General features: G+C 40.5%; 1 protein-coding gene across 4 annotated transcripts in view; it reads left to right on the forward strand.

The window, feature by feature from the left end:
- Nucleotides 1-22,379, forward strand: part of ADCY4 (adenylate cyclase 4) — a 133,939-nt gene that overhangs the window by 56,633 nt on the left and 54,927 nt on the right. The window lies entirely within an intron of this gene.

Consider the following 22,379-nt stretch of genomic DNA (forward strand, 5'->3'; position numbering starts at 1 on the left):
TCGTAAAATGGGTGCCACTATCCAACAAAAATGATCATACAGGCTTTCAGGTCACTGAACCTCAACTGTCAGGCAGTTTTACAAATGTCATCCAAATTAGCAGTGTATGGTTTGTTGAGCAAATAACATTGCGTTTAAAATTTTTATGACTTGCATGATCTAAAGTAAAAATAAAATGTTCTCTAATTTCTCCATATGGAAACTGAAGAGACTCAACCTAATAAGGGCTAAATTAAATGTTAGTATAAATGAGAATATTTATTTTTTTAATTGTATATGGAATAAATCTTTTTTTAAAAATCCCAAACTACAGTGGGGCAAAAGTATTTAGTCAGCCACCAATTCTGCAAGTTCTCCCACTTAAAAAGATGAGAGAGGCCTGTAATTGGCATCATAGGTAGACCTTAACTATGAGAGACAAAATGAGAAAAAAAATCCAGAACATTTAATTGGCTGATTTGGAAAGAATTTATTTGCAAATTATGGTGGAAAATAAGTATTTGGTCAATATCAAAAGTTCATCACAATACTTTGTTATATATCCTTTGTTGGCAATGACAGAGATCAAACGTTTCCTGTAAGTCTTCACAAGGTTGGCACACACTGTTGCTGGTATGTTGGCCCATTCCTCCATGCAGATCTTCTCTAGAGCAGTGATGTTTTGGGGCTGTCGCTGGGCAACACAGACTTTCAACTCCTTCCAAAGGTTTTCTATGGGTTTGAGGCCACTCCAGGACCTTGAAATGCTTCTTACAAAGCCACTCCTTCATTGCCCAGGCGGTATGTTTGGGATCATTGTCATGTTGGAAGACCCAGCCACGTTTCATCTTCAATGCCCTTGCTGATGGAAGGAGGTTTGCACTCAAAATCTCACGATACATTGCCTCATTCATTCTGTCCTGTACATGGATCAGTCGTCCTGGTCCCTTTGCGGAGAAACAGCCCCAAAGCATGATGTTGCCACCCCCATGCTTCACAGTAGGTATGGTGTTCTTTGGATGCAACTCGGCATTCTCTCTCCTCCAAACACGACGAGTTGTGTTTCTACCAAACAGTTCTATTTTGGTTTCATCTGACCATATGACATTCTCCCAATCCTCTTCTGGATCATCCAAATGCTCTCTAGCAAACTTCAGACGGGCCCGGACATGTACTGGCTTAAGCAGGGGGACACGTCTGGCACTGCAGGATCCGAGTCCCTGGCGGCGTAGTGTGTTACTGATGGTAGCCTTTGTTACGTTTGTCCCAGCTCTCTGCAGGTCATTCACTAGGTCCCCCCGTGTGGTCCTGGGATTTTTGCTCACCGTTCTTGTGATCATTTTGACCCCACAGGGTGAGATCTTGCGTGGAGCCCCAGATGGAGGGAGATTATCAGTGGTCTTGTATGTCTTCCATTTTCTAATTATTGCTCCCACAGTTGATTTGTTCACACCAAGCTGCTTGCCTATTGCAGATTCAGTCTTCCCAGCCTGGTGCAGGTCTACAATTTTGTTTCTGGTGTCCTTCGACAGCTCTTTGATCTTCACCATAGTGGAGTTTGGAGTGTGACTGTTTGAGGTTGTGGACAGGTGTCTTTTATACTGATAACAAGTTCAAACAGGTGCCATTGATACAGGTAATGAGTGCAGGACAGAGGAGCCTCTTAAAGAAGAAGGTACAGGTCTGTGAGAGCCAGAAATCTTGCTTGTTTGTAGGTGACCAAATACTTATTTTCCACCATAATTTGCAAATACATTCTTTCCAAATCAGCCAATGTGATTGTCTGGATTTTTTTTCTCATTTTGTCTCTCATAGTTGAGGTCTACCTATGATGCCAATTACAGGCCTCTCTCATCTTTTTAAGTGGGAAAACTTGCACAATTGGTGGCTGACTAAATACTTTTTTGCCCCACTGTATGTTGACAGCCATATGGGTTTATCATGGCTACATCCATAACATAGGCAGATGTAGTAAATATATGTCCTGTTCATATTCAATATGTGAATCTGGGAATGTCACTTAGGATGTCATCATGGGATGCTGTGCATTGCTCTTAGGGACAGTAGAACAAGTGACTAATTTGTCTTGCATGACACCTGCACTGGGAGAAAAATGGAGCTGCCATTTCTTAATTACCCTTGCAATTCTTTTTAATGGTCTTTCTTTGGCTTCAGTACTTTCCAAGTGGTTGAACTAGGACAAGCATGAAGATTAGAAAGGCAGAAGTCAAATATTACAAATATACAAAATTGTCCCAGGACAATGATTCACAGTACTGAAACTGTTGGATCCTCATGACCGCTCATTTTAGAATGAGACTTCAGGAGTGTTCTACTTTAGTAGGGTAAGCTTTTTTCTGGACTTAGGTGGCTGCATGTATTTCAGTTCAAGTGCCGTCTTTAATGGACATTCCAACCAGAGCTTGAATGGTCATGTTAAACCCTTCCAAGGAGGCTGTCAATGCTGTGCGCAAGCTACACAGTGCAGTTCTTCAGCCCAGTGTTGTCTAATGCTCAAATACAATTTTGTGTATTTATATAGTTCTAATGTGACCCTGTCCCTTATTAAATAAAAGCCAGCATGCAAATATAGTAAGTGTACCTGTCTGAGCTCTCATGCATGACTACAGGTACCGCTGCTATCTTACACTTCTTGTGCTGGATAGTGCATCCCCAGCTGGGAATCATGGTGTTGGTTGCTACATTACTTCAGGACACAGTAGTGACATAGCAGGCAGCAGATTCAACAACTGCATGTAGCAGGGAATCCACCACTTGACACACCCAGAAGTCTTGGATAGCAGTAGCGATCTAATAAATGTAAAAAAAAAAAAGCTAGCACATTAGTCAGATGTTTCAAAGTATAGTGTAACATGGCAAATACAATAAATTTGATGTAAATTTTCCTAATATCTGGAACGTTAAGTGTTACGTACTGTAGATTGGCAAGTGCTACTGATAAATCATATCTGTGTGAAAGGCAATGCAGGGACATCCAGTATAGAAAACAATATAATAGTCATAGAAAACCACTTCGAAGTGGACACCCAGTACAGGCGGAGGCAGAAACAGGCCATGTTTGAGGGAATGTGTACCCCTTTTTTTCAAGTCGAATCCCACCTGCAGTTGAGCTTATGGAAAGGAAACAAATTCCTTCCAAAACATTTCCAGAAGTGGAAACCTAGTACAGATGGAGTTGGAAAAAGACGTTGCCGGTTACTAAATGCCTGACAGCACTTTGACACACCTCACTGGGCTTTTTTGTGGCATAGGCGCAGTAAAGGCTTCTTTCTGACAACTCGGCTGTGCAGCTCATCTTTGTTCAAGTATCGTATTGTACTCCTTGAAACAATCACACCATCTTTTTTCCAGAGCAGCCTGTATCTCTCCTCCAGGTTACTTCTGGGTTTTTCTATGTACTCCGAACAATTCTTCTGTCAGTTATGGCTGCAACCTTTCTTGGTCTACCTGACCCTGGCTTGGTATCAAGAGATCCCTGAATTTTCCACTTCTTAATGAGTGACTGAACAGTACTGACTGGCATATTCAAGGCTGTGAATATCTTTTTATATCCTTTTCCATCTTATAACGTTGCTTTACCTTGTTAAGCAGGTCTTTTTACAGTTCTTTTCTGCTCTCCATGGCATCAGTATTTAGCCTGCTCCGTGCATCCACGTGAGAGCTAACAAACTCACACAGACACTAATTTCAATTAAAATTTTTTGGTAACAGTTCTGTGGGCTGTTGTGGAAACATTTTATATGTAGGTAAAGTTGATCCAGGGAATATCCGATCGCCTCTTGGGGGATCAGGAAGGAATTTTTGTTCCCTGCAGGAGCAAGTTGGATCATGCTTTTGCTGGGTTTTTTTGCCTTCCTCTGAATCAACTGTTGGTATAGGATTATAACTTTTGTTTTTTTTTTTTGTTAATGGTTGAACTGGATGGACTTTTGTCTTTTTCAACCAGACTAACTATGGAAACACTGTAATAAAATGACCGCAATTCTTCCATGTCTGGTGCCACCATAGTTCATGTACTGTTGTGTTCAAAATAATGTGTTTAGAAGGATTTTGAGCTTTTCTCACTTTTTTTTAATCGCTTTTATTTCCATACACGCAAATGGATTGGGAACCCTGTACAGTCTATTCCATATCCAAACATAAAGAAAAAGGCTTCAAATTTGTTATTACTTTACAGAAAGTGAAGAAAAAGGAATATTAGGCTGTTCAAAAAAAAATAGCAGTGTCTGCATTTTCTTTAAAAACTGAAACATTTACTGTATAAACTGAAAAATTGCTTAAAGGTTTAGCTTTCCTGTGAACCACTGAACTAATATTTAGTTGTATAACCATGGTTTCTGAAAACTGCTTCACATCTGTGTTGAATGGAGTCATCCAACTTCTGGCACCTGTGAACAGGTCTTCCAGCCCAGGACGATTGCATTACATTCCACAATTCCTCTGTCTTTCTTGATTTTACCTCAGAAATGGCTTATTTTAAGTTTTTTCTATTGGATTAGGGTCCGGGGACTGGGCTGGCTACTCCGTTACATCAGTGTTGCTGGTCTGGAACCAAAATGTTGCTCACTTACTGGAGTTTGGGGGTCGTTGTCTTGTTGAAATCCATTTCAAGGGTGTTTCCTCTTTGGCATAATGCAACATTACCTCCAAGTATTTTAATGTATTCATAACTGATCCATGATCTCTGGTATGCGATAAATAGGCCCAACACCGTAGTATGAGAAACATCCCCATATCATGATGCTTGCGCAACCATGCTTCACTGTCTTCACAGTGTACTGTGGCTTGAATTCAGTGTTTGGGGGGTCGTCTGACAAACTGTCTCCGGCCACTAGACCCAAAAAGAACAATCTTACTTTCATCAGTCCACAAAATGTTGCGTCATTTCTCTTTAGGCCAGTCAGTGTGCGTCGTCTTCAGCACATGTTGTTTTTTTCAACAGTGGGACTTTGCGGGGGCTTCTTGCGGATAGCTTGGTTTCACATTGGCGTCTTCTAATTGTAACAGTACTCACAGGTAACTTTTAGACCTTCTTTTGATCTCCTGGAGCTGATTGTTGGCTGAGTCCTTGCCATTTTGGCTATTCTTCTATCCATTCGAATGGTAGTTTTTTGCTTTCTTCCACGTCTTTCAGGTTTTGGTTGCCATTTTAAAGAATTTGAGATCATTTCAGCTGAGCAGCCTATCATTTTCTGCACTTCTTGATATGGTTTCCGCTCTCCAATCAACTTTTCAGTCAAAGTACGCTATTTTTCTCAATGTCTGGAACGACCCATTTTACTCAGATTTTTAGAGAGAAATGCACTATATATCCAGCAAGTACAACAATTGCTGCCTTCATCCTTAAATAAGGGCCACCTGTTTGACGCCTGTTTTTTACAGACTGAATTACCTCACTAATTGAACTCCACACTGCTATCATTTTGAACATGCCCCTTTCAATTAGTGATTCAATTTCACAGAATCAGCAGCATGCATGTCATGACTGTTGGATCTGTTGGTTTTCTATTACTCTACTACACCTAATAGTAAATTATTTGCCATGTAGAAATATAATCTATTAAAAAACAGTGATTGATTTGGCTAGTGATGTTGGACAGCTATTATTTTGAGCACAGCTGTGCAGTAGTTGGAACCTTCAGTGACATTTACATGTATATGCAGACTGACCACATGGTATATCTTTGTTATGTATTTTTCAAATTCATCGTTTTATAGTCACACGACAGTTATGCCTATCTACTTTATCTGAATAAAAAAAAAAATCTGACCTTTTTTACTTTAGTTACATTAGTCTCCTTTTTTTTTTTTTTTTTTTAATAATTGCTATCCAGTGTCAAATTTTGCTGTCGGTTGTGAATTGCACATATTTTTGTAAATCATGTAATTCACATACTATATATAGTGCTACATACAGCTCAGTACAGGCAAACATGACTAAATTTAGTATCGGGAAATAATGTACCGTGCATTTATCTCACCACGTTCCATGTGCTTTGTAAAGGATTGTTAAAAAAAAAAAAAATTACACTGGAGTGATAGCTGCTATGTGTATAAAAGAGATTTTGGCTTCAGTGCTGCATTTTACCTTTTCTAAATGCAGGAGAAGTTATCTGGGAAGCATAAGCAACTAAATGTTCCTGCTAGTAAAAGCAGGCAGTTGAGCTGTGGTTTTACTGCTCCTCCATCGGCCATACAGCTAAACACAGAAATGCAGCTGCTTAGGGCTGTACACAAGCTGTGGCAAAATGCGACCCATTTAAGTCCATGGTGGGCCATCGTTTTGAAGGGTATACTTCCTTACTTAAGTTTACACCAATGCGAGGGAGGGCTCTGCGCATTCGCATGCAGGCAATTGGGACGTAGTAGCTGCACTGACCAAGCCGCTGCTCCCAGTGTGACACTTGTGGGTGAGTTGTGTGTCCATGAAAGTAGGCAGTATGAGTTCAGTGACGTGCACCTACACCCACCATGGGTGTCAAATTGGAAGCAACTGCTGTGTCTGTGCAGCTGCTGAGTTCCTATTGGCATGAAAAGGACTGCCTTCATGCAGATACAGGAAACGCTTGTGCATCCCGTGTAGGAAAAACATGGCTCACATGGGATTATATTTAAGTACACCACTGTGAGTGAGATCTACAAATAGGAATTGAGGAGGCAACATGTCACTTTATCACTTTCTGTCAAACACCCTCTGAAAAGCAGTCCACCGCAGATTACTTGTCAAAGGGGCGGCAAAAATAACTGCATGTGTAAACAAGCCCTTAAAGTGTTACTAAACCCACTACAGTAAAATCAGTCTGTATATGCAGTAAAGCATGCTTGTTATACTCACTGTGGAGCTTAAGGGGTTAATCCTCTGCATTGTGTAAAAAGGATGTTTGATCCTGTCTTCTCTAAACCTTCGCCTTCTTCCACTTTCCCCCATTTCATCTCCTGATAGAACACAGCCTCCGTGACACTCTGTACATGCTCAGTTTGGTGTGTAGTGCTAGAGTGTTTTTCTTCCTTTGGAGGGTGCATATAAGCAGCACTGTCCAGACAGAGGGTCAGGGGTTATGCAATCTCATTGCAATGGAAGGAGAAAGAAAACTCTTATCAGTGTGCAGCAAAGCACTGGTTAAAACTTGGAGAAGTCACAAGACTACTCTAACTGCTGATGAGAAAAGGTATTTAGCAGTTTATATTTACTAAAATAATTGCATTTCCCTGTTCTGTGTGCTGTGAGAGACCAGATATAGTGAATGCAGGGTCCTAGTTTAGTAACACTTTAAAGCAGAGCTCCACTTAAACGTAGAAGTTCCGCTTTCAAGCCTGCCACCCGCTCCCATTAAAGAAATGGAAGCTTTTGGGGAGCAGAGGTGAGTGGGGGGGATACCAGATTTTGATGGGTACCTGTTCATACTTCCGCTTCGACTGCCTAGGCGATCAGAAGCGGAAGTTATCCGTTATCCTCCCCCCTCCTTCCCTGCAGTCTTATGGGACACATGATGGGTCCCAGAAGACTGCTGGACCATTCACAAAGCGCAGTGCTACTTGCGCATGCGCAGTAGGCACCCAACTGCAAAACCGCAAGCTGTCGCAGCCAGGTGCCCACAGTTAAGATGCCAGCACCTAGGACAGGACACCGCTGGAAAGAACGGCTGGGGTGAGCACATCGCTGGATCAAGGGACAGGTAAGTGGCTGTTTTTTTGTTTTGTTTTTTTAATTAAGTGGCTACAGTTTGTTTTTAGCTGCTGACTTTTTTTAAAAAAAATTTTAACAGGAGGCTGGAGAAGCGCTTTAAGCAGGTTTAGAAACATTTAGTTGTGTTTACAGACATTTAGCCACATTTTGGAGTGTCTAATTGGATCCTGGTTACACAGAATTCTGTGTTCTCTAAACACAGCTAAACTAACCGCAGGTGTAAACACAGTGTGAATGGCACCATCCATACGCTTATAGGCATTTGAAAACTCCTCTAAGGCAGACTATAGATCAGGGGTCTTCAGACTTTCTAAACAAAGGGCCAGTTTATTGTCCTTCAGGGGGCCAGACGGTGGCAAGCAGGAGTAGAAATTATTCTGGCATCATTGGGATTGAGGAGGAGTAGTGCCCCATTGTTGGCATCATTGGTAATAATAGTGCCCCGTTATTGGTGTCAGTGGAAGAAATGGTGCCCCGTTGTTTTTTGTGTCAGTTGACAGAATAGTGTCTTGCATCAGTTGGAGAACAGTGCTCCAAGGCCCACATAAAGGCAAGCAAAGGGCCACATCCGGCCCCAGGGCCACAGTTTGGAGACCACTGCTATAGATGATGCATTTTTATTTTTTTTTTGTTGTTCAACCGGTGAGCTGAACGTAAAAAAAAACTGATGTCCATATCGACACACTCGTTGGAGTAATCCCTCCTGCGGAGCTATTGTATTCTGACAGCAGAGAGAGTTCCCGCCATCACAATACAATGATCAGTGTTGCTGGCTTTAGCTGGCAGCACTGATCGAGTGAAAAAACCCAACATGTTGATTTTCCAGAAGTTGATCTAGAGATTGTGTTCTGTACAACCAGCCTGCCCATAGATGCATCAAAATTAGGTCAGTCCCTGCTGAACTGCAGGGGCCTCCCTAGGGTTAGTGTCACCCGGTGCAGTAACACCCCCTTCGACGATCCCCGCAGGATGGATCGGATCTGCGGATTGAGCATACTGAATTGGAGTCCAATCCATTATCCTCCCCAATCCGCAGGATCAGCTTGTAACCTATACGAGGTTAACTGATCTCTCCAAGAAAAGGTAAGTTTCAAAGAAAGCCGACAATCCCCGCAAGATGGATCAGATCTGCGGACTGGGGAGCATAATAGATCAGACTCTGATCCAGGGACACCCCTGCTGAACTGGTCAAATTTTTATCCATCTGTGACTGGCTAAAATTCATATAAACGCAGGTTTGATACTGTCTGTGTGAATGAGGCCTTTGACTTGTTGACACCTTTTTGTTCGTAATTGTTACAATCTCTGCCTAATAGGGGTTTACATGGTTCAGATATAGTGGCCCCTTTAGCTGACAATTTACTAAGAGATCATACTGAGTAAATGTACGTGTGTGTTGTTGTTTCATCATGGAAGGTAGTTGTACTTTATCAAGTGTTAATGAGAATAATATCTGCAACAAACAAATCTTCAATGAACTGTGTCCAGTCCTCTGATATCTAGATTTGTGTAGCATGTAATAGATAGTCCTTTTGTTCAGTGTCTGCTTGCTGTGTGTTTTTTATTTTTTACTGAAGCCCTCTCAGCCTTTCATTTCCAGGAATGTGGTGGATCTTAATCTCTAAGAGATAAAAACGGATCTTGTATTCCTCTGCCAATTTCTTTCACAGACAATGAAAGATAACTGATGGAAACTGCTCATTTAGTTTCTATTTAGGTGCTTGCGTAGAGGAAGATGCTTCATCTGCAATCTGCAAGTGGCGGTTCATTAAAAAGAACATTTCAAGAGAATAAAGATTTGAATTCTTAAAATGGATGTTTGGGACTTCTTTTCTCTTAAAGTATATGTGAACCCTCACCTTTATAAAACAACCCATTGAGTTTAAAATAGAAATGAAAGGCAAAACTTTTTGTGTGTATAGATATAAAATAAAAATGATAAATCTTATTTTCCCTTTTTTATAAATGCTCACTTACCCTTTGTTCTCAGCTGTGCAAGAGCTGTGGGAGGCGAAAGCACATTACTGATCTTCCCAGTGAATGGCTGTGCATGCGGAGTGTGTCAAGACAAGTCTGATCACTGAGGGAGAACAGACTGAGTTCTCGGCACAGCTAGAAAACTGAACACTGTGTTAGTGTAGTCAGTTTTTAATCGGAAAGCAGAGGGACTGGCAGGAACACCAGGGCATTCACACAAAGGAAGCAATACAAAGAGGACAGGATACTTTTTCATAGAAATACATGGCACAGCAGGGACATACCAGGAATATGAAATGTTAGGTTTATATTTAGTTTTTTTTGTTTTTTTTAACTATTTTGAAAGGACAGGATGTATATTATAATTATTATTATTGTTATTATACAGGATTTATATAGCGCCAACCGTTTGCGTAGCGCTTTACAATATAAAGGGAGACAATACAGCAACAATACAGTTCAATACAGGAGGGAAAGGAGGGCCCTGCTCCTTGGAGCTTACAATCTAGGAGGGAGGGGCTAGTGTTACAAAAGGTAGTAACTGTGGGGGATGGACTGGTTGGAAGAGTAGAAGATTCCAGTATTAGCTGAGGGCAGGATAGGCTTCCCTGAAGAGATAGGTTTTCAGAGATCGCCTAAAAGTAAGCAGAGTAGGCGATAGTCTGATAAATTGGGGTAGAGAGTTCCAGAGGATGGGGGAAGCTCTGGAAAGGTCCTGGAGACCAACATGGGAGGAGGAGACAACGGAGCTAGAGAGCAGGAGGTCGTGCGACGAGCGGAGAGGATGGTCTGGGTGATATTTAGAGACAAGATCGTTTATGTAATTTGGGGCAGAGTTATAAATGGCTTTATACGTTATTGTTAATGTTTTTAATTTTATCCATTGGGCAATGGGAAGCCAGTGGAGGGATTGGCAGAGAGGGGTGGCAGATACAGACCGGTTAGTAAGGTTGATAAGTCTGGCAGCAGCATTCATGATAGACTGAAGAGGGGATAACCTGCGATGAGGTAGGCCAATGAGGAGGGAGTTACAATAGTCAAGGTGAGATATAACAAGGGAGTGAATAAGTTGCTTAGTGGTTTCCGAGGTTAGGAATGGGCGTATCTTGGAGATGTTGCGGAGATGAAGTCTACAAGATTTGGACAGTGATTGGATTTATGGCTGAAAGGACAGATGGGAGTCTAGGATTACACCTAGCACCCTGGCATGAGGGGAGGGACTGATGATTGTGTTATTGATCTTGATGGAGAAGTCAGGGGAGGGGGCAAAGGCTGGGGGGAATACTAAGAGCTCAGTTTTGGAAAGATTGAGTTTGAGGAAGTGAAGTGACATTCATGCCAATATGTCACTTAGTAGGTTAGTAATGCGAGAGGAGACTGAAGGGGTGAGGTGAGGAGTAGAATAGATTTGTGTGTCATCAGCATAGAGATGGTACTTAAAGCCATGGGAGTTTATCAAGTGACCAAGGGAGGAGGTGTAGATGGAGAAGAGTAGGGGTCCAAGGACAGAACCTTGAGGGACCCCTACAGAAAGAAGAAGCGGAGAGGAGGAGACAGAGTTATAGGTAACGCTGAAGGAGTGCTGCAATAGGTAGGAGGAGAACCAGGAGAACGCAGAGTCTCTGAGACCAAGAGAGTGGAGTTTTTTGAGGAGGAGGGGATGGTCAACCGTATCAAAAGCCGCAGAGAGGTCAAGTAGTAAGAGTACGGAGTAGTGGCCATTGGTTTTAGCATATTCTTTGCAATAATTTGTGTGAAAGAGATCATCACACTGTACATGTTATTGTATGTGAATCTTTTAAATTCCCTTGTGCTTTGTATAGTTTGTATTCTATGTCTACATATAAGCAGCCATATTTGCATATTCCATAAGCAGGCTCTGTTCCTTGATTTTTAGTGCTACATAAGGTTTGTGCTTTACTGCTCCTGACAACCGTCAAGTCTACGCATCGGCTGACTCATTGAAAACAATATTCTGCTTGACAGATCTCTTAACTGAACAACTAACAGGGATGACAAAATGAATGTTTCCTCACTCTTTTGTGGCTAATTTACAAATTGCTATATTCCAGAGCAAGTATGTTTAAAAAAAAAAAAAAAAAACCTATATAGGCAAAACTTTTTTTTTTCTTTTCTCTTTGGAATAGAGGAAGGAAGGGTTATAACCTCCGTAAGGTTTATTTTTGCCCTATTGGGGAGATTTGCCTTCACTTTCTGTCCCATAGCCAAAACAGGAAGTGATAGGAAATCCTGAAAACTATGGGAATCTCTTTGGGACCCCCAGGTCACCAGAACTAGTGTTCCCATTGGAAGATTTCACTACTACTACTTTTTCTGGGGACAACCCAAAATTTGGGATTGTCTTTTACTTTCACTTTGGATAATAATGGTTAATGGAAAGATAACGGGGTGGAGGGAAGGGGTAGGGCACATAGAGAAATAAAAATTGAAAAGTGTTCTAATCCTTTCTCCCCCTATCCGAAACTTTTTTGCCTTTTTTTAGTTCTAATTTAAGAATTCATATGTACACAGTAAAAGTGCTCTATACTTTTCCTTTTTCCCAATCTTCTTCTTACCCCTCCAAACCACACTCTCCTCCCTTTCTTGCAGCAACTTGGATTAACTAGATAGCCTCCTACAGTTGATGTTTGGTATTACAGTATGACCATAAGGCTTCATGTACACTTGAGCGCAAAAAGAGCTGTTTTACAGGCGTTGACCTCTTTATTTCTTCTCTAAGTGCCCTTCTGTGTTAGCCTATGCGTTTATGCATACATAGACATTTACAGGGGTTTCAAGGCAGGGGTATTTTGTGACAGAAAAAAAACTTGTGCGTACAAGAGCGCATTTTGGAGGAAAAAACACCTGATGCGCCTAGAAACACCAAAGCACTAGATGTGTTTTCAGCTCTTCAGTGGGTTTTTTTTTTTTTTTTTTTTTTAATTTCAATAGCCAAAATACATTTTCTGGCCAATAAAATGAATAAACACCTAAGCACTTGATGCACCAAAACTCATTTTGTAAAAATGCGGCTTGAAGCTGCTTTTCTTTTGCCAGGAGAAAAGTGTTTACAAGAGCCGCAGTGTGCATGAGGCCTTAAAGTACAAAAATGTTGAGTGAGCACTTTTTATTAGTTGTACTTTAGTCTTCCAAACAATGGTAAACAAGAGGAAAATGGAAATCGGCTCAAACAGCAGTTGTGTGTGGTTTTTAAATAAAGCTGAACTCAAGGCTTTATTTGAAAAGTCATCAATTTATTGAAAAAAAGAATTAGAATTTTTGAAGTGCAACAAAGTGCTTGAATTTGTCTAAGTGGACTCTTGTCTGGTGTACTGAGAATGAACGGGGCAGCACTCGGAGCCAGTCAAGACATGCTGACAGAAGGAGACTGCTAATTAATGACTGCTGTTATATCTTCAGTGGCCAGTTAGAAGGCTATGGGTATATCCAGGATCTGGCTGTACTGCCGGGCAGGGGTCACAAGACTAATTGCATAGAGTTTTTTATAGACTGTAAGAACATCTATTTTCACCTAACAAGGCAGCTAACTTAACATATAATAGGCCGCACGGCTACGTTTCTCAGATGGTTAATTTACAGCCCTGTATCTGTGTTTGTATGCTGTCTATAGCTTTTTTTTTTTTTTTTTTCTTCAATTTTTCGAGGCGAATTCTTTAGAGTGCTTGTAAAGCCTCACATATACCCAGTGAAGTGACTGGCCTCAGGTGATACACAGAGATGAAACCAATCCTCCTGCACAAGTTGTACCTGTTTATCTACACAGCTTTTCCCCTACTTTCATTCAAAGTGCAGACTTTACACAGGATCTCTCATTTCTGAAAAGCAGAGGGTGGGGAGCTGAAGCTACATCAGTGAGGGGATTTCTGAGAGCCGGTTGGAAGGAAGGAACACCCCCCTTTCACACAACACACATGAACAGAGCTGAGATCCGCGTCAGGAACACTTGTCGGAAGTGATTCACGTTTATAGCGGAGGAATGGGGCAGCAGACAGCAATGATACTTACCCTAGCCTAGGTTCACACCTAAGCGTTTTCTGCAGCGTTTTGCAGAAATGCAGTACAGCCCATTTAACATGATTTCCTATGGGACATGTTCACATCTCTGCATTTTCACCCGGTGTGTTTTTTGGAATGGATCAGGGACTTTAACGCAAAAAGTTGCATTTTTGGTTCTATGGAAACACTGCAGAAAAGCATGTAGTGCGTTTGTCGCCTTTTTGATGCTTTCTGTGTTTTTAAATCTGCTTAGCAACAAGAAAAAAAAATGAAAAAATAAATAACAAACTGCAAAATGCAGAAACAGGTCAAATGCAAACTGCCTAGGTGTGAACCTAGACTTAGGGGTTGATTTACTAAAGGCAAATGGGCTGTGCACTGCAAGTGCAGTTGCTCTAGATCTGAGGGGAACATGCAAGGAAAAAAAATAAAATAAACGAACAGCATTTTTGCTTGCAGATGATTGGATGAAAGGAATCAGCAGAGCTTCGCCTCATTTCAGAGCTTCCCCTTGGATATAAAGCAACTGCACTTGCAGTGCACAGAATGTTTACCTTTTAGTAAATCAACCCCATAGTGCTCTGGATTGAGACATGCACACACTATAGAGAGATGTGCTTTGTTCATATTACATGTCTGGCTTACATTTCATTTCAGGTTTACAAACACTTTAATTGGTAATTTTCTGCTAAAAATCAAAGATTTTATGTCCCATTTTAAATCGTTAACAATGACTTCAACATTTTCTTTCATTTTGAGTCATTCAGAGGTAATTTTTGCTCAGGCAAATATTAATTTCCTGACCAGTTTTTTACTGTGAAACAGTAGACATTTTCCAGTTTGCCTGAAGGTTTGTGTGACCAACACAGTGCTGATTATTGTTCAGTAACTATGTGATTAGTACAAGCAGTGTTCAGCTAGGATTTTAGCATTAACGTTTTTCCAAGGCTTAGTGAAAGCTTGATAAAAGATGTATAAGCATGAAAAGTAATAGTTGACCTGGACACTTTTTTTTTTTTTTTTTTCTCCTTTTTGTTGGTTGAAGTAACCTTTTCTGAAAGTCAAGTTGTTGTGTTTTTTGTTTGTTTTGTTTTTTTTCTGTTAAATGGAAAAATTATTTATGTATACAACCTTGTTTCTGACATTATAAACATTTACTACAAGGTACAAAAGATTGCTGGACATTATAGGCTTTCTAAAGAAACTTTTTTGTTCAAGGCTGTCTGTACACAGCAGAAGATACTACGCTGACTCGTTCAGTTGTGTGTGCTGCAGGGTTTTTTCCAGAAGATGCCAAAGACAGTCTGTAAAACATTAGAAACGTGGCAGTCCACCCACTACAATAGTATTCATATGCAATGTTTTATACTCCCCTCTCCTACATCCTATGCATTAGGGTTCATGTACACTGCAGCTGATAAACTCCCGTTTAGGAGCTGTTCAGCATTTTTTTCAGTAGCCCCTGAACTCTCCCTAATGTTTTCCTATGTGTCCATGTACACATCTTCGTTTACAGGCATTTGAGTTTACAGTATTTTTTTGAATGCAGAAAACTTGCGTTCAGGAATCAATTTTTATCAGCGTCTCAAACACAAACTACTTGTAAATTGCGTTTATAAGCATTTACATTTGAAAATTTTGCGAGTGAAACATTTTTTTCAACTCTTCCAGTTCCCGATGCTGTCCAGAGCCTTTTTTCATCATGAAAAATGCATGCAAAATGTTTTTAAGGTACTCAGATGGACAAAACACTGAACACCTCCTAGATTGTAAGCTCCAAGGAGTAGGGGCCTCTAATCCCTCTTGTATTGAACTGTATTGTTACTGTATTGTCTCCCTCCATAATGTAAAGCGCTGAGTAAACTGTCGGCGCTATATAAATCCTGTATAATAATAATGTATAATAAAACACAGGATGTTCCTACCAAGCTTGTCACATGTTGTAATGACCAATTCATACCTCAGACCTCTCCCACCCTTGGAAACAAAAGAAATGTTAATGAGCAACTCACACCTAAATTAATCTTAACACATACTGCTGTCTCTGCTTCTACTCACTGTATTTTTCTGAAACAGTCTGAAATAGTTAATAATTTACCACTCTTCAGTGCATGCTGGGCATTTGGGAGGTTCTCCTGTGCTTATCTTTAACAAACGCTTCTAAAACGCGTTATGCAAACACGGCTAAACAGACGTTATTTAACCTTTTGTTTTCCAGCAGTTTCCATTGGTCAGAAGTGTCCCGTGTACATGGGGCCTTAAAGTAAAAAAAAATCTTCTGCAGTGTGACGCAATCCGTACACCCCAACCCTGCTAAATATTTACCTGAGCCCAATCTCAATCCAACTATGTGCACAAGAGCAGCTCTCTCTCCTCATTGGACAGAAAGGCAGCAGTGGGAGCCATTGGCTCTTGCTGCTGTCAGTCACAGCCAAATAAAATAGGGCTGTGCCGCGCCGTGTGTCTATGAACACAGGTGGCCCCCTGGTGGCAAGCAGCTTGTTATGGGGCACTTGACATGGGGAAGGAACCAGGAGTGTTGGCAGAGGACCCTAGAAAAGGGGGATCGGTGGCTGCTCTGTACAAAACCATTGCACAGAGCAGGTAAGTAGAACATGTTTGTTACTTTAAGAAAAAAAAAACTCTTTTAGAATCCCTGGAAAATTAGAAGATATTTGACCACATACATGATCAATTTTTAAAAAAAAATTTTATTGAAGGTTTTGAGTATAAAAAAAAGTTGGTAGCAAAAGAGGAATGTGCACAACCTCCATGCAAGGAGGACACATAAATCGCAAAAGGAAGAACTTGGTGTGATTGGTTGTGTTTTTATTTATCTTGTAATGATTTAGTGTGTTTGAGTTTTTGCAGCTGACTTCGTTATAAGAGCTGTGGTCTTCAGTAAACCATGTTATAACTCTAAGGTTGGACAAGCTAGTTGCTAGGTTCTGAAAACATCCATACCGGCCCTCATCCAACTTCAGCTTATTTATAGTCGCTCCTTCTAAAATTACTTGTGGATGCTAATAGAAAAAGGAAATTAAAATGTTACTCCCAGTTTTTTGGACAACAAACTGAACTCAGCTGCTGTATGAATAGATGCACGCACCTTTTCTGGAAAGCTTTTATTTTGTTTTAAAGTGAAGCGTCAGGCAGTAATCATGTCGTCGGGATCTCCGCTCCGTGCCCCATTTACTGTATACAGTTCTGTTACATAAGTGATTGCCCTAACATATTATTACAACCATAATGTAACAATGATTTTAAAGTATAATTAAAGATGTTTTTTTTTTTTTTCTTTTTAATTTTGTATTAGAACACCTGTCAGGTTTTTATTGCAGTCTGTGCCCCTATTAGGAAGATTTGCCTTCTCTGTTTGTCCTGTTTTACCTCTTACCATTGAATTGAAAGAAGATCCCAAATTTTGGGTTGTCCCCAGAACAATAATAGAGAGGAAATCTTCCAATGGGGACACTAGTTCTGGTGACCTGGGGGTCCCAAAGAAATTCCCTTAACTTGCAGGATTTCCTTTTAGGCTATGAGACACGGATGTGAAGGTAAATCTCCCCATGGGGCAAAGAGGGCAAAAAATAAACTGCAGGGGTTATAACCCTCCCTTACTCTAGCCAAAAAAAAGAGAGTTTTGCCCTTAGTTCTGCTTAAAAGGGTTCATAACCCTCATGAAATTTGTTTCTATTTTCTTTTTTTTTTGCCATCTATGTCTGAGTAGATTTCCCTTCACTTCCTGTCTAATAGCTAAAACAGGAGAGAGGAAATCCCCTCCAAAGTGAGGGAATCCATGGTTGTCACCAGGGCCATCAGATTTAGAGTTCCCATTGGAAGATTTCCCATCTATTATGGTCCAGGGGACAACCCAAAATTCTGGATTTTTTTTTTATTTTTACTTTCAATGATAATGGTAAACAGAGCAAATCGAGAGAGTGAACCGCCTTAACGCGGGCACAGACAGCAATAAAAACTTGACAGGTTTTCAAATGCCTCTCCGCTCCTAAACTGAAACAAAAAGTTTTGTCTTTAGTTTTACTTTAACTGGAATTTTATGACCCTAATTTTATGCAAAATAGTATATCATATCAAAATAAAAAAATATTACAATGAAATAATTTTGTTTGCAATTAAAGTGTTTTGTGATCACAAAATAAATACTTGCTCTTATTTCTGGAGGGCCACGGTAAATGTTTAGAACAAGGTCTAGGAAAAAGTTATAGAAAGTTGTAACATTGTAATATCAATATTGAATCCCTTGTTTAAAAAAAATAAAAGGAAATATGGCTAATTTTTAACCCTGCCAAAAAGAGGTACTGGTAAAAGAAGAAACCAGAAGGCTTTTGGTAAGTCTGAAGGGGCTGTAAAGAGCCACTGATGAGATAGGAGAAACTACCATGGAAAAACTAGAAGTCAAACCATCCACAACCCTGGGATTTATGAAAGAGTGATGTAAAAAAAAAAAAAAGAGCATTCTTGATTAGAAATTAAAATAAATATCATTTACATTTTCCTCTAAAATAATTATGAGGTCACAACCTCCTATATATTGGCTCTTTTGTATGTTGACCTTGACTTGTTTCATTTGGATGCTGTACTATGCTTGTGTTTTTAGCCTGTGAAAGCTTTCTAATAATACTTTTAGATAAAATTATTAGCAGTTGAATATGTACACTGTAAAATGCGAAATTTGCTCTGGTTGTGAAAGGAATAGTCTGTCTGTCACAACAGGGTTACAGAAATTATTTCTCATTCAACTGGAGGGCTACAATCTTGTGACTGGATGACTAAATTAATTGACAAGCTTTGCACTGATCTGAGAACCCCTCATTTAAAAAAAAAAAAAAAAAAAAAAAAAGGCTTCGGCAGGCCATGCATTATACTTTTTTTTTTTTCTCCTCAACCAGTAGGTTGAAAAAAAAAAATTTGCATATTCCCATACCCACATCGAATTGCTCCTGCAGCGCTATTATGTTCTGCCAGTTTTGGTGCCTTCCTGCCGGCAGAATACAGTCAAAGTCCAGAAGATGAGCTAAGCAACTGCTTTATGCAATACCATTTCACAGACCAGGTAAGTATATCATCTTTTGTTATTTTAATAAAAAATGATGCTTTAAAACCACTTAAAAGTAGAACTAAACCTAACCTGAAGAAAACTGAGCAGGCAGCTCTTTATTGCAGAAGAGACATGCTAGGTCTCCTCTGCAGTAACAAACACATGCCTGCTTCCAGTTTTCTATTGAATGTACTTGGATATTTGCAGCTCAGTGTGTATTCCCAGCACACTCTGACTGCTGTAATGACTGACTCCCATGTGCATGCGCTGGATGATGTTACCGCCCCGAAAAAAAAATAAAATAAAAGGCCGAAAACCAGGCACCCAGGGAAATGACGACCGGGGTCAGTGAGGGATCTAGCCCTGTACAGCCGGAATGTTGAGGTGAGTATACTGCAGAGTTTAGTTCCACTTCTTCAATTTTACTCTTTTATATTGTAACAAATAAAAATTTGGGAACAACATACTGGGTACACTAGGCCCCATGCACACTGGGCGTTTTAATAACGCTGGTAATGTTAGCTGTGTAAAGTCACGTTAAAAACATGAGGTTTCTGCATTAGCGTTTAGTCGTGTTTTTTTCGCATTTGCCGCTTTTTTTTTTTTTTTTGCTGAAAAAAAGTCCAAAAATGCCAGTTTGCCGTGTTTTACCACACTTTTCAGTGTTAGAGCGTTTTTACAGCTAAAATACCTCTCTAGAAACCCACTAGTTCTGGGGGTTTTTTTCTAGCCAAAAAAACGCCCCTGCCAAAAACCACTGATTACAGTCTGTATGCATTGACACATAGGATAACATGCTGGGGAGTTTACTGGCTGTAGAAAAAAAATGCCAAAAACCGCAGCTGTAAAAATGTCCAGTGTGAATGAGGACTTATAATTTAGGTTAAATTATGTGTTTATTGAAGATGAACATAGAAAATCCAATAAAAAAACATAAGGTGCAACAGTATCAGGTAAGGGTTCCAGTGTAACATATATTAAATAAGGTTACTAGCATAACATAACTATTTTGCCAAAAGTATTGGGATGGCTGCCTTTACACGCACATGAACTTTCATGGCATCCCAGTCTTAGTCTGTAGGGTTCAATATTGAGTTGGCTCACCCTTTGCAGCTATAACATCTTCAACTCTTCTGTGAAGGTTGTCCACAAGGTTTAGGAGTGTGTCTATGGGAATGTTTGACCATTCTTCCAGAAGCGCATTTGTGAGGTCAGGCACTGATGTCGGACGAGAAGGTCTGGCTCACAGTCTCTGCTCTAATTCATCCCAAAGGTGTTCTGTCGGGTTGAGGTCAGGACTCTGTGCAGGCCAGTCACGTTTCTCCATCCCAAACTCACTCATCCATGTCTTTATGGACCTTGCTTTGTGCACTGGTGCGCAGTCATGTTGGAAAAGGAAGGGACCATCCCCAAACTGTTCCCACAAAGTTGGGAGCATGAAATTATCCAAAATGTCTTGGTATGCTGACACCTTAAGAGTTCCCTTCACTGGAACTAAGGGGCCAAGCTTAACCCCTGAAAAACAACCCCACACCATAATCCCCCCTCCACCAAACTTTAGACTTGGCACAATGCAGTCAGGCAAGTACCATTCTTCTGGCAGCTGCCAAACCCAGACACCTTCAATGGAGTGCCAGACAGAGAAGCATGATTTGTCACTCCAGAGAACATGTCTCCCACTGCTCTATAGTTCAGTGGCAGTGTGCCTTACAGCACTGCATCTGACGCTTTGCATTGCGCTGGGTGATGTAAGGCTTGGATGTAGCTGCTCAACCATGGAAATCCATTCCATGAAGCTCTCTACGCACTGTTGCTGTGCTAATCTGAAGGCCGCATGAATTTTGGAGGTCTTTAGCTATTGACTTTGCAAACAGTTGGCGACTTCAGCGCACTGTGTACTGTGCACTGTGTACTTCAGCATGCAATCACCCTGTTCTGTTTTCTTACATGACCTACAACTTAGTGGCTGAGTTGCTGGTGTTCCCAGTTGCTTCCACTTTGTTATAATACCACTAACAGTTGAAACGTGGAATATTTAGTAGCAAGGGAATTTCACGGATGGATTTATTGCACAGGTGGCAACCTATCATGGCACCACGCTTGAATTCACTGAGCTCCTGAGAGTGATGCATTCTTTCACAAATGTTTGTAGAAGCAGTCTGCATGTCTAGGTGCTTGATTTTATACACCTGTGTCCATGGAGGTGATTGGAACACCTGAATCCAATGCTTTGGAGGGGTGTCCCAATACTTTTGGCAATATAGTGTATATTAACATTCAGGTTCATAGCTAATGTAGATCAAAAAGATGATAATCAGTAAGGTGATACTTATGGGGAATGACAAGGGCTCAGACCTGAAAACCAAAGGTAAAGTCTACCCGGAAGCTGGCTGTGGAGTACTGCAAGCCCAGTAATTGTGCACACTGGAAACCAGAGGGATATAATTTATAAAGGATAGGGGAAAGGAGGAGAGAACTAGGAAAAAGGGAGGAAAAAAGAAAGAGGCAGAATATTAGCAGTAGAGTGGAAGGACTAACTTGACGAGGGGGGCGAACCTGTCTGGTACCTCTCCGTACAGGAAGCAAAGGAGATTCAAACCAATAATATTTCACTTTAGCCTGAGGGACACTATAAAGAGCAATTATCCATTGCATAAAGAACCCAAGAGACTGAAGGACCAAGTTCATGTAGGGCCAAGAGAGAATATCAAATGCCTTAGTTATGTCTAAGGAAAGAAACATCAGCTCATTGGAACGCTGTCTAGCTGTGTGAGCCAAATGAATGACACATCATACACGATCACTGGCCTGCCTCCGGGGAAAAAAAAGAACATCAATTTGACTACACTAATGATTGGGTAAATGAACTTTCTTAGAACCTTCTTTTCCCAAGAATTTGTGTTCGCAATTCTACTCATCTATGGCCAGCTTTAGACAGTTGTCACTGTAACATGTGGTTCCATTAGATGACTTTCTCTTTTGCTGTTCTGGTGACAACTCTTCAGAATTATTTGTATTCTTATTCCTAACTGAACACAAACCTCCAGCTTCCAAAGCTTTAAGTAGAACTATATGCAAAGCCATTTTTTCATTTTGGATGGATTTTTTTTTTTTTCCCTTCACTTCCTGACCCATAGCCAAAGAGGAAGTGCGAGGAAATCCCTGCAAATTAAGGGAACCTCTTGGGGACCAGGTCACCAGAACTAGTGTTCCCATTGAAAGATTTTTCCCTCTATTACTTTTCTACCCAAAATGTGCGATTTTCTTTTACTTTCACTTTCAATGATAATGGTAAATGGGACAAATAGGGTGAATCTCCTTAACAGGGCTACAGACAGCAATACAAACTAACAGGGTTCTAATCCCTCTGCACTCTATTAAAAAACTAAAAACGTTTTGCCTTTAGTTATACTTTAAATTCATGCTGGACTGGCAATACTTTTGCATTTCAGAAGATCTTGAGTAGCTCTACAGGATCTCTTTGGGGGCACGCTATGCATCCACAAATGCAGCAACGTACATTGTGCTAACAATCCTGAATTTGGGTGGAACTCTCAGAACAGTATATCCAAAAATGCAACACTTTGCCCTTTCTTGTAGTTTGTATGTGTGAAGTGCTGCATTGCTTTCTTCATT

The sequence above is a fragment of the Staurois parvus genome, unplaced genomic scaffold (assembly GCF_062004578.1).
Source record: "Staurois parvus isolate SC_StPar_1 unplaced genomic scaffold, SC_StPar_1.0 ptg000415l, whole genome shotgun sequence".
Lineage (NCBI taxonomy): Eukaryota > Metazoa > Chordata > Amphibia > Anura > Ranidae > Staurois > Staurois parvus.